We start from the raw sequence: 12,364 nt of genomic DNA on the forward strand, positions 1-12,364 counted from the left end.
TTTAGGTATAGGAAGGACACAATGAGGTGTTTTTGCTTAAGTTATTAAATGCACTATTTTTTGCAATGAAACTACACTTACACTCTTCTGAAGCTCCCTAAATGCAATAATTTCAGTGAAATAAGCATAAATGGCAGTTTAAAAAAAAAGTATTATTTTCCTTTTATACAATTCTTCAACTAGTGAAACAAAACTAATTCTGGAAAATTAGAAATTCTTACAGTAATGGTTGAAAACAGATAAGTTGTATTATTTCTATCTGAAAAATGGAAAAACAGTGACATGCTCTGGGTGACTAGCCAAAGACAGAAACTTCACAGCAAAACCAGAAACAACTTTTGAATCTCAAGGGTGCTGTACTTTCTTCCATTAAACATCCTAAACCTCTTTCTGCCAAATAATCACAGCAGGAAAAAAAAAAAGAAACAAGGTGTATGTACTGCTATGGAAACATTCAACATTTTTGTAATGTTGTAATGTTTTGTGAAGTAAAACATTTATGAAATCTTGTTGGAGGTTTCATTTGCTCATGACATGACCTGTTTCCTTCAACTACCAAGAAAATGTAGCAAGGCGAAGCTATGAATGAAAAGAAATATTTGTTAATTTTATTCGTCTCCCTAGAACTGAACATTAGTTTTTACTAATTTTCTTTATCTCTCTTTTGTGAGCAATTTCCCCATCCCCTGTAAGTTTTTTCTGTAGTTAGTGACTGAACAACCCAGGTTCACCTGAAGAGAGTTCTTCTTCACCTGAAGAGAGCCCTGTGCTCTTGTATCAGCAGCAGTAAGTCATGAGAGAGATGACACCTCTTGCTGAGGGTCTGAGCTGAAGCCTAATGAGATCAGTAGGAATCTCAGCTACACATCCTCCTTTGCAGAATGCTCACTCAAAGGTTAAGCACAACTCAAAGCTTTAACAGGTGTAAGTGAGGCACAGTCCTAGGTGAGTCCCTTGCTGAAGGAGGAAATTTTACTCCAAGGAGAATCCTCCTACACTATAATTCTTTCTAACTCAGGGAAAAACCAAACCTGTTAGTGATTCTGAAAGATTTGCATTTATACATTGGTAAAAATACGATGAATTTGGAATGAGCCATCTGAAATTATTTTTGAGCCCACTTGGCAAGCAAAGTGTGTTTTTTTCCCTAGGCACTTTATTGAAGGAAATATTCACTGGCCTTTTATCCTTTAAAGTCTGGTATTTACAAGTGAAGCTGCTGGCTGTCTAATTGCAGCTCACAAAAACATCACACAGTCTCATCTAATCTCCCTCGGTTGTTGCTATATTTAGTTTTCTGTGGGTTAATTTACATAGACCTGAACTGAATTCTAGCTGAAGTTAGAGGAATAAAAGAAATGAAAAAGACTGAAAAAATCCCTAATATGATTTGCATGCCATTTTTTTTTCCTAAACAAAAAGGCAAAGAAAACAATTCCCTGGGGAGATAGATGGATATCCATCCCTACACTATATAGTCAATAAATTAGAGTTGGTGCCAATGACAGCTAAAACAAGCAATAATTTTCCTTCAGAATGGACACTTTATACTTTGAGTTGGAACAACTCCCAGTCACATATGTAAAGGGCTTTAAGTCAGGATAGATGCATTTTGCAGACCTGCACAATGTTCTGATCTTTGTGAGGGGATCACTCAGCTGGCCCCAGCAAGCTCTCACTGGTTTCTGCCTTGCATTTTAGTGGCACCACATCCTGGTTTCTGTCTGGCTTTAGTCAGGAGGAAACCCAAGCTTCAGTTATCCAGTGCTGAGAACCAACATTGTAAAAGAAAACTCACTGCTGGTAACAACTGTATAAAAAGCGAGAAACTGTCCTCAGTGGGTAAATGCAGGGATCAGTTCACCCCTTCACTGGCAGTAGGGAATTACTTTTATTCACCAAGGTCACATCTTCAGCTCCAGAAATGAAGAAAAGCCTTCTGGACTTGAATCTTTTCCTGTCCCTCTAGATGAAAGATGATCATTATCACTGATTAAAACATTTCCCTGTCCTTACAGTTCTGCCCAGTCTGGGGAAATACACATGGTGGGAGATGTCGTGGCAGGGGAGGGAAGGTGGTGGTATGTACAGGGAGTATGAACCCTATGATGTTATCCTGTGGGGTAAGTATTTCACCCCATAAGAACATGTCTGTGTGTGGCAAAACTGGTGGGAAAGAGAATTTCAATTTTAAATTCCCCTGAGCAATCAAAAAACAGATGAACAGAAATAGCAAGTGGAAATCAATGATCTGGCTTTTGCTCAGTTTTGCAATAAAATAGTTTATAGTGGAATCAACCAAGATGTAGATCAGAAGTAAGAATCTAACTCTGAGTGCTTTTTGCTTTCCATGATCCAAATGCTACTCATTAGTATTAATAACTATTTGAAATGAGTTGATTTTCCCTGGGTATATCTTTCACAATGGACAGTTTCATTTGCAGGGTTAACACGTCAGTGATACATGAGGAACACGTTAGAAAAAATATTTTACAAAACACAGTGACATGTGCATGCCTTTCCTTTCTGAATGTATATCAGTTTGCTTCCTGGATGTGTGTGATATTTTTAGATTTTCTAATTATGCATTAACAATCTAGACAAACCCTGTGTCTTTTTGCCTTTCAGGTGCTGATTTTTCCTTGGTAATATTAATCTCATTATTATTTACTCACTTGAATTTCTTTAACAGTAAATTCTGATTTATTTGCTAACAGAAATTAGGTGATGTATGGTTATAAAGCATAATAAGTTGGGAGATCGTATGTGCTACATGAATTATTATAGCACCTCTATTTCCTGTAAGTTTATCTTTGACCATTATTGTTACTGTAACTAATACTTCTAAAGATTCTGGTTTACTTGTATTTGCTACTGCCATAAGGCAGCATTTAAAAGCAAGTTTTCTATTATTTTTCCAATGCAGTTGTGCTGCATTGATGCCTCCTTGTGATAGATATGAAAGTTACCCTTCAGCATTTTGTCAGTGTTCTATTTCATGATACTTCAACATCTACATATCCTTGTTTTATTGACCTTCAACCTTTCCCTAAATAACATACCTCCTAATTCTTTCAGCCAAAGTTTCTGACCCACTAGCTACTTTAACTTTTTTTTATGAAGACTAAACTTGAACTCTTAGGATGGTCTCTGGTGCCATATGTTGTTCAAGACCTTTTCTCTGACAGTACTTGAAATGTAAGTACAAATGCTAAGCAGGTAGCCTCTTCCTGAAGTGCTTCCCTGAGATAATTGTCCCCTTAAAGGACACTGTGTTTCATAACTGTATTTTGAAATGATTTGGTAAAATTTTTCAGGAAATGCAGAAGGCCTAGTGCAGCTTTATTGCATAGGAGTTCAGTCTGTTGTCCATAATAGGAGTTTCAATTTATGGGCAAAAATGCTCTTAATGACACATATGATTTCAGCATACACATTTGCTTTTGATTAAACTCTGTAACACATTGGTACACCCATGTAGAACTGACATTTGTCTTTATGAATCTCATGTAAAATGACACTTTGAGTCATGCATAAGGAATTTACGAGAAGAACATGACAAAACAATGTCCTTTTTGTGAATAGAGCCCATATTGTAAGCTTTTATTGCTTTACCAGTAATACATAATTAAATATGTCTACAAAGTCTGGCTTTGATCCTTGGGCTTTCTTCCCTGGGTTTAAGCTAGATATAGTTCCTGTATCCATGATACAACTACATAGTAGGTAAGGTTTATGCCCAGCCTGTACTTTTAAAATCAACTCTCTTGTGAATTCATTGTTCTCTAAACATAATTCCAAAGAACAGTTAAAGCTACAATGACATTAAGATTTCAAGTCAAAAGGTCTAAAAAGAGATTAAGAGTGGAACATGATCACAGATGGATGACATAGACAGGACACAGCCATTCCCAGCTGCCAAAAGGCAGGGTGTCCCATGGAGCAAGTTCCTGCACAGCCAGGCTGAGATACCTGTTCAGAACCACCAAAGCAGTTCTGCTTCAGGGGTTCCTCCATTTACGCCACAGACGAAATTCAACCCCAGGGTAGCTGTGGAAAAGCTGAATTGGGGTAAAATAATTTGAAATAATGTAGAAATAGAATGTAGGATTTATTAAAAATTAATTTTGAATCTTCATCCCTCGCATGTCACTGCTTTGCCATATACTTTTTAGACAAAACAATTATTAATAGCTGATATCTATGTTTGTTTTCGCTTGTCCTGAGCAATCTTCACTGAAAAATTATATATTATATTATATTATATTATATTATATTATATTATATATTGCTTAATAATATTTACTTTCTAAGGCTAACTGATTTTTGCTATTTGATTCAGACTTCTTGAGCAATTGACGTCACTTAGAAAATATTGAGGTATCTGCATATGGAACCTGATCCTCACACATACACTGACTGCAGTTATTTTGCAATATTTGGTCCAAATTCCCTGTTTTGCTAGTATTTATGGTAGGACAGGCAAGAGAGCAAACAGAAGAAAAGATTCAAATTCTGCCAAGGAGAATTGGTCCAAGTACTAGACTATCTGAAAAATCCTATCCCATACTTTCAAGGCTGCACTGTTTCATTTCTGTCCTTAGAGACAGCCAGACTGTGTGTGACAAGGTGGGGAATAGGAAAGGTGATGGCAGCAAAACTGAATGAGAGAGACATTTGCATCACCACTGAGACATCTGCATCAAACTGAGACATTTCTGTATCATTGCAGAGTTGTTTTTCTCAATTGGTCAGATGGATGGGAAGAATCAGAGGCTGGGAAATTCAGAAGTACCATCAGAGGCAAACTGATGAGTGTTCATAGTCAGCTTTCTCTTCTGGGGAGAATGTGACAGCTCTTAAGAGCTCAGACTCCTCAGGGCAGTAGCCTTCTTGCTGAAAACCATTGCCAGCACGGCCTCTTTGTACTGCAGGAAATTCAAGAGTGTTTGATGAAGCTGGTAAAACTTCCATTTGTTTTTATGTTCAGGGTACAACTTTCAATTTATGTTCCATGTTCAGAGTTGTTTACTAATTTCCTCTGGAGAAACAACCCATGGCACCAACTCTATTGGTCTGTGGCAAAAGCTAGAGCCTAAAATGGTGCTGAAGGCTAAGCTTGATGGCAAAAAAGGAAACACAAATGAACAAGGGAAAATTAATTCATGACTCCAGGAAAACAACTGAATTTGTGCAGTTACAGCCATCTCTGCATATGAGTTTTAATCTTCATTTTTGGTACTGCAAATTGTACTTCATAGAGCTAATGTTTCCCACACCTCCTAGAATATCTCACTGTCCATTGTCCCTGATATTCAGACTTACACTGTCCATACCCAATCACACTGTATCCGCCAGTGATGAATATTTGAAAATGTTAACACCAGAAGTTAAGTTCTCACATTAATAAAAAACATGTTGTTTTCTCCTAAGTAGAAAAATAAACCCCAATTTTAAAGCCTGTCAGACAAACAGTTTAAGACTAGCAGAGCTGTTCTTAAGTTAGGTATATGGTTTTTTTCCGATTTGACCAATAAATATGCCTCTCATTTCACACATCCTGAGTGGCAATGTGCAAGGGCTAAGTAAATAATTTCTCTAGAGGTCTATCTGCAGTGAACACAGTCCACCTTCTCACGGCAGACCTGCTTGCTGCACTGCATTGGTATGGTTTTAGAGGTGCTTTGAATAAACTTTCCCCTTTCATTGCAATTGCTTGTAGCTTTAACTGTGAATCATGTGGATCGAGGCCATAGGACTGAGACCTGGGACCCTTGAATTTCCAAGCTCCCAGTCTCTGTGCAAATAGTATGGGACGGGAAGGATGAGAGCATAGGAATGCATGTGGAGGAGTTTTTGTGTGAGAAGAAAAGATTGAATGTGATGCCAAGAAGATTGCCTTAAAAAACCCAAAACCCTGAAATCTTCATGATTTCCCTCAAATGGTGTCATGGTAACCTATTCAGATTATAATGCTCAGTTTTTGCCCTTAACTGTTTTCTTTGCCATCTAGATCAGATCTTCCAGATGTAGTCAGAGCAACACATTATCGCATATAGTACTCCCTCCTGACTGCATTTCTATGTTCATTCTGTTTTCACATACTTTTTATTTGTGTTTTATTTTATTGGATTTGCAGTGCTTTTAACTTGTTTAAATCCTCACAATAGGGATTTCCTGTTTATCACTCTTTTACTTGATGAACAAAATCCCTTGTATTGCTGGTATAATAGGGAAACATCGACTCAAAACCTTTTGATATTATAACAGAAACAGTACAAACCATGTGAGCATTCTATTTTTAATAAATCCCCTTTACATAGTTTCTTAATTCTATAGGAAGCTGCATTTGGGGTCATTCCCTCTAATTCCCCAAGCAAGCAGATTGTATGTTGCAATACCACCTTTTTTTGGGCATGTAGCTTCCTTTTCCAGTGTTTTACTTCAGTTTTACTTGGCATGGATTCAAAAATGTTCTGATTTTAGCTTCTTTCTTTTAAACATTACAGTCCCTACTGTATTGCTAAACTGGTCAGCTCCTATGAAAACTGCAACAGTCCTCAGGTATTTCTTTTGCTAGGTGAATATTTTCTAGAGTCCAAGTGACACCGAGCTACTTACCCCCTCCTCCATTTCATCTGGGGAATTATCTGTCTCTGTCATCGCATTTTTCCCTTGGAGTTTAGGCACCATTGACACAAGTACTTCTTCTTTACCTTTTCCTGCATCAAATCTATTACAGGACTTTCTTAATTTCATAGATTTTGTAGTTTCTCAAAACTCTTGGTTCTCAGGTTTTGTGAAAAGGAGGCAGGATGCTGAAAGTTGACAATGAATTTAGGGCTGATTTCTGATGTGTTTACCTATATGTCATTTATTTCTATTACTTTTAATTGAAGATATGTTTCATTTTTTTAGCATCTTACTATACTATGTACATGGAGTGGCCATGAAAAAAAGACTAAAATTTGCCTGGGAACCGGTAAAGCAATAGACTATTGAACTGAGAGATGTATTATGTAGTGAAAAGTACAAGATTTAATACTAGTAGTATAAAAGAAGCTGCACATAAAGTTGTCTCCTTCCTTATAGAAATATGAGTCTACAAGCAACGTGTATGACATCTTAACAGTAGCAATTGAAGCACATGCATGAAGGCTAAAATCACTTCCAGAAAGACCATGGTTTTCCCAGAGGAAAATTTTGTTGCACTAATAGCTGGCACTTAAAATTAAGGACAGTTAAAAAAATATGGATTAAAAAGCTGAATTAGTTATTTCATTAGGAATATTTGTTTTGTAAAGATTGCAAACATACCTGTGATTTACCCTAGATAACTCACGCTGAAACTAATAGCTAAGCCTTGATCTGGTATTTTGTGATAGAAAAAGAAAAAAAAGAGAACTTTTCAGCTTAATTTGAGTGCGGGTATTTCAAAGCAGGTATTTGCAAACTCAGAAAAAAAGACCTTTTCATTAATCCATCATTTTGGAAACAGTCACACTAACCCACAACCACATACAAATACAAAAATCCTAATGGGACTATTTTTTTACTAAGCCTGTAATAGTTTACATTCACCTAATGGCCTGGGGTTATAAGCAAACTACTCAATTAGAGAATTTAGGCTGGTTGCCCACATATTTTAGAGCAAATTATCCCTTCTCAAATGCAGAACCCCCTATATAAAACTCCTAAACAGTATTTCCTGTTAAAACAGCAAAAATACTATTCCCTAAATTCCCACCTTGAGTCTACAAAGTATTTCTCTTTATGCTAGTGCAGCCATTTTATGGAGAAATATTTGTTTTTGCCTCACATACCTCAATCTAGACCCTTTTGTTGGAACGCTTTTAACCTACCAAGCAGCTAAAAAATGCTAATGCAACTTTTTTTTCCCCTCAGAGTAAGATTTTAAAGAGTAGTTTCCCACACTCCTTATTTGTGATACTGGAACACAGAGGTCTTCTGAAGGCCTAGCATTTTGAAGCTTCCAGGATAACAGATCTTCCTTTTTTAAGGGCATTCTGAATTAGATTTATCTTTTAGTTATTACTATTTCTTCTACTTCGTTTTTGATTTAAAAGAGAGTTTGATGCTTTCAACCTATAAACACCCATTAAAAGTTCTTCACCCTATTATGCTGACCTGCTGCTCTTAATTGTATGCAGCTGGGTGGATCATTGAATTCTCATTTCAAAGACAAAGCTTTAGAAAATATAATTAATTAGATATCAGCCCCTCATAACATACCCATTTGTGACATGTAGAAAAGTGGTTTTCCTATGCTCTGGGAATTAAAGTCTCTGTGTAGTGTTTGACCACAGCAGGGCAAGTCCAGCTCAGGCCCAAAGTGGTGACCATGGGTCTGATGGAACCAGTCTGGTTTTGAGGCTGTGGATGAAGGGGTTCCAATCTCTGCTAATCCTATTCTCCTGTGTGTTCTCATAGCTGTGCAAAACTACTTTCTGAGAGATGTAATATGAGCTGAAAGAGCTGCTGGTTGGTGGATGTGTAAGTAGATGAGACACAGACCCTTCTGGAAATGAAAATATTTTATATACGTGCCATGTGTGCTGTCACAATTATGACCACCAGTGAAGCACCCTTTCTCTTGTTTGAGGTCTGGGGTAACGAATGAGGGTGGCAGCTCTTACTCTAGGATCTTTCTGAGATTTAGAAAGGCTTGTTCTGTGATTCCAGTCAAGACAGAAGCCTTGTCCTCTACCACAGAGGTTGTAGATGTCCTCGCACAAAATTCTGCTGAAGGCAAAGAGCTGTCTTCAGCTCAACTGAAGACAAAATTTGTCTCAAAATGTGAAAATATATGCAATTTGATGTAAGTTAATGGCTAAAAAAGCCTTTCAATAAAGCAATGAGATAGTGAGGAAAGTTCTGAATGTCCAAAGGTGACTTTAGAGCAGAGGAGTCTTCCATTTCTGACATGTTTAACATTTTTCAGCTCAAAGTGCCTCCATTTGATGCTTCAAGTAGTCTACTCCAAAAAGTCAGAATCTCTGGAATTTCTTCACTGTGGCAGCCACCACAAGCTCTTGCTCTGGAAGGCACAGGTTTTACAAAATTAGGAGGATGGGACAATCTCCTAGACCAATGCACAGTTCAGATAATGCAGCAGCAGAGATAAATAGAATGCATATGCCATCTTTCAGCTCTGCTAGTCTTCAAACACTCTGAAGGGCAAGAGTTGAAAGAATAGATTATAATTGTCAAATAATGAAGGAGATGTGTGTCATGGAATTACCAGGTTTCAGTCCTGCACTAGGTGTTCTGCCTCTGTGTAGAAGCCTAATAAGTTCTGGGCAAGTAACAAATTATCCCAGTGAGACAGACGAAAGATTAGGGTATAATTTCATGCAACACTCAAAGAATGGAGAAAGCATAATTTCTAGATTGAGGAAAGCACGTGTTAAAGAACAAAAGATTACGCCAGTGCAATAAAAGCAGCTAAGTACATTGTGAAAAAGCAAAGAATTATTATAGATGTATAGAAAATATTACATAATATAAATATTATAGCTATACACGAATTAATTAATTAATCGATGCACTTTTATTTTTTTGCCAAAGCAGAATGCAGTGTCTTCAGGAGAGTTTTAAAATAGGTAGGCTGCAAGTGACAATTCCATGAGCAAGCTCTTCCTTCTCTCAAGGAAATCAACAATAACTATACCGGTAGGGAATCACATACTCAAGAAAATTCTTAATATCACCAGAAAAACGAAAGGCAAATATCCATAATTTTCTCTAATGGGCTCATTAAGGAGGATTTCTTCTATTAAGATAGAATTTCTTTAAGAATTCTTAAAGAATATGGTAAATTATTTACAAAGCTAAGAAAAATATCAAAGGAATATGTGAGTATTTCAGGACTCAGGATCAGACCAGAAATTTTGGAGCAAACTGGATAAAAACAAAATGTCCAATCTATCAGTGTGATAGAATTTGATTAAGTTTTACTGGCTTTTTACTACGATTTCCAATTTGACAGCCCCTACTAAAGCTAAAATTGAACTTCATATACAAAGCTTATGTGGTTATGTTTGTTATTAGCATTGTCTTCCCTGGAGATATTTGGATTTTGTTTAACTGAAAAATAAACAAGTTAAATGCTGAATTGCCTGGCTAAGACAGTTATATGATGTGGTCTTTTCCTTTCATTATAAAGATTGTGAGTTTTGGGATTCATGTTTAGGAGTTTGTGGTTACTTTACTTTAAATCTAATACCATGGACATATAATGTTTTTGTTCAATGTTCTGCTTTTTTCATATAAAGTTCTGTGTCCTGGCCAATTTATGGCCAGACTTATCCAATAAACAAGTTTGTAGGAATGCATTTATAGATTGTTAGAAATATGTGTGGTGCCTGCACTTTTCTCAGCAATAATGTAATGATTTGACTCTTAATTTTAAATGATATTATGACAGAAAGGGAAAATAATTTACATACCTCAGAAATTATTTTCCTAAAAATTAGAAAAAAATAGGAAGATGCATAGGTCAAGGTTAAAAAAATATGTAGCAACTATGAATGGATTCCTCTGCTCTTGACATTTAAAACCCCTTGATTTTCAAAGGTTAGACAATTAGCTGTTGCTGGAAATCAGATTCCTTGCAGTATCTCACCTGAAGCCTTCCTGAAAGTTTTCTTGGTAAAGCAAAGAGTAAGCAAACAAGTCAAATAGGAAAGCCTATTATTTGTCAATGCATATATCAGAGAGGTATAATTTAGTACATTATAAATAGGAGAGGGATAATTGTACTGTGGAAGCTCCCAGGAATCCTAGGATCTAATTTGCTAGCCATAGGTCATTCAAGTGTAAAACAGAGACAGCACCAAACTGTTTATATCTTGTATATAGGAAAAGAAACAAAAAGCATCCATCAATAAGACAATATTACTTAATTAGCAATGTGCCAAATATTCTTATTTTTTCACAGGTCTTCTCAGTGCACTGTAGTGTTAGAACTTCTGTGAAAATGAAGGGAGGTTGTGATGTTTTGGAGAACTTCTGTGAAAATGAAGGGAGGTTGTGATGTTTTGGAGAACAAGTTGCTAAGACAGGTAGCTAGCAATGACAGTAACTAAGTTTTCATTGTACTTTAGGTTAATAGGTTTGAGATAAGCACCTATCTGTCTTAAAGTGAAAATAAATTAATGTGTAAAATTACTGTTCTTCATAAAGAATTTAAGTCACTGGCAAACAGAAAGTGTATTACAGTATTTTTTGCTGGCATGAAAGAACTGATCTAGCATTGATAAATGTATATCACTAAGAAAGAAATATATTTCATCATAAAACAAAAGTCCTAGACTTCACTACATGCTATTTGTATTTTCTTGTAACTTTTAAAATTCTCAGCAGGAGTCAATTTGATGCGCTGCTTCTGCTGGAAAATGAGCCTTTTCTAATGCATTTTATTCTGGTTTACTTTGCCTAAAACCTTGAGTTTTATTTCAGATTTTTCTCTTTCCCCACATGTCATCAGCATTTTACCTTTGACTCACTAGACCTTCATCATTAGCCTTGCTTTTCACTGGTTGATTATAGGCCCATTGGTTGATTATGGGTCAGTATACAATGGGATTGTGGAGAATACCCAAGAGTGTGCAATGAAACCTTAATACATTGCTCTGAAATGCCAGTTCCCAAGTGTGTTTTTAAAATTCAAGACATACTAATTTTATCTAAGTACCTCTATGTAGCCAAAGGGGGCTGATTTTGAAATGATTTTGAATACTATCATTTGAAGTTATTTGAGTGATTACAGTAGAAGTTCTGCTTTTTGTCCAACTTTTATATGCATTTAATGAAATAAATTTATTTTGAAGAAGGGAATATTTTTGACATTCTTCTAATATAATTCATTCAAGCTCTGTTTCAGACGTTTATTAGTATGACGTACTATGAGAAAATCATCTTGCCTGGGGGCTTTGCACATGATAGGAGCATAATTTCAGATCTTAAATTATCTAAACTTGAAGCAGTAATAGTTGTAGTAAAGGATACTCAGTAGCTGCAATACATTCAAAAATTCTGAACACCTTCAAATTTCGCACTCTTTGAAAAGTTATTTGAAAATCATGTGTGAAAAGACTAGCAGAGTTTATACCATTAAACATGAACACAAAGCAACTGTTCATTGTCCTTCAGCTTGCAAGATATATATTTGCTTGCAAGGGGAGCTCTAATATTTGTCATCTTTAACTGAATGAAATCACAGATACTTTTACATGTGGATTTTATTATAAGAATTGGTTTATATGCCTGCTATTTAACATGATTATATGAATTACGAACTGTGATTTTATTTCTTTTATAATCTCTGTAGAGCTTGCCATTA

This window comes from Lichenostomus cassidix, chromosome 7, assembly GCF_008360975.1.
Source record: "Lichenostomus cassidix isolate B80296 chromosome 7, HeHo_3.0, whole genome shotgun sequence".
NCBI classification, from domain to species: Eukaryota; Metazoa; Chordata; class Aves; order Passeriformes; family Meliphagidae; genus Lichenostomus; species Lichenostomus cassidix.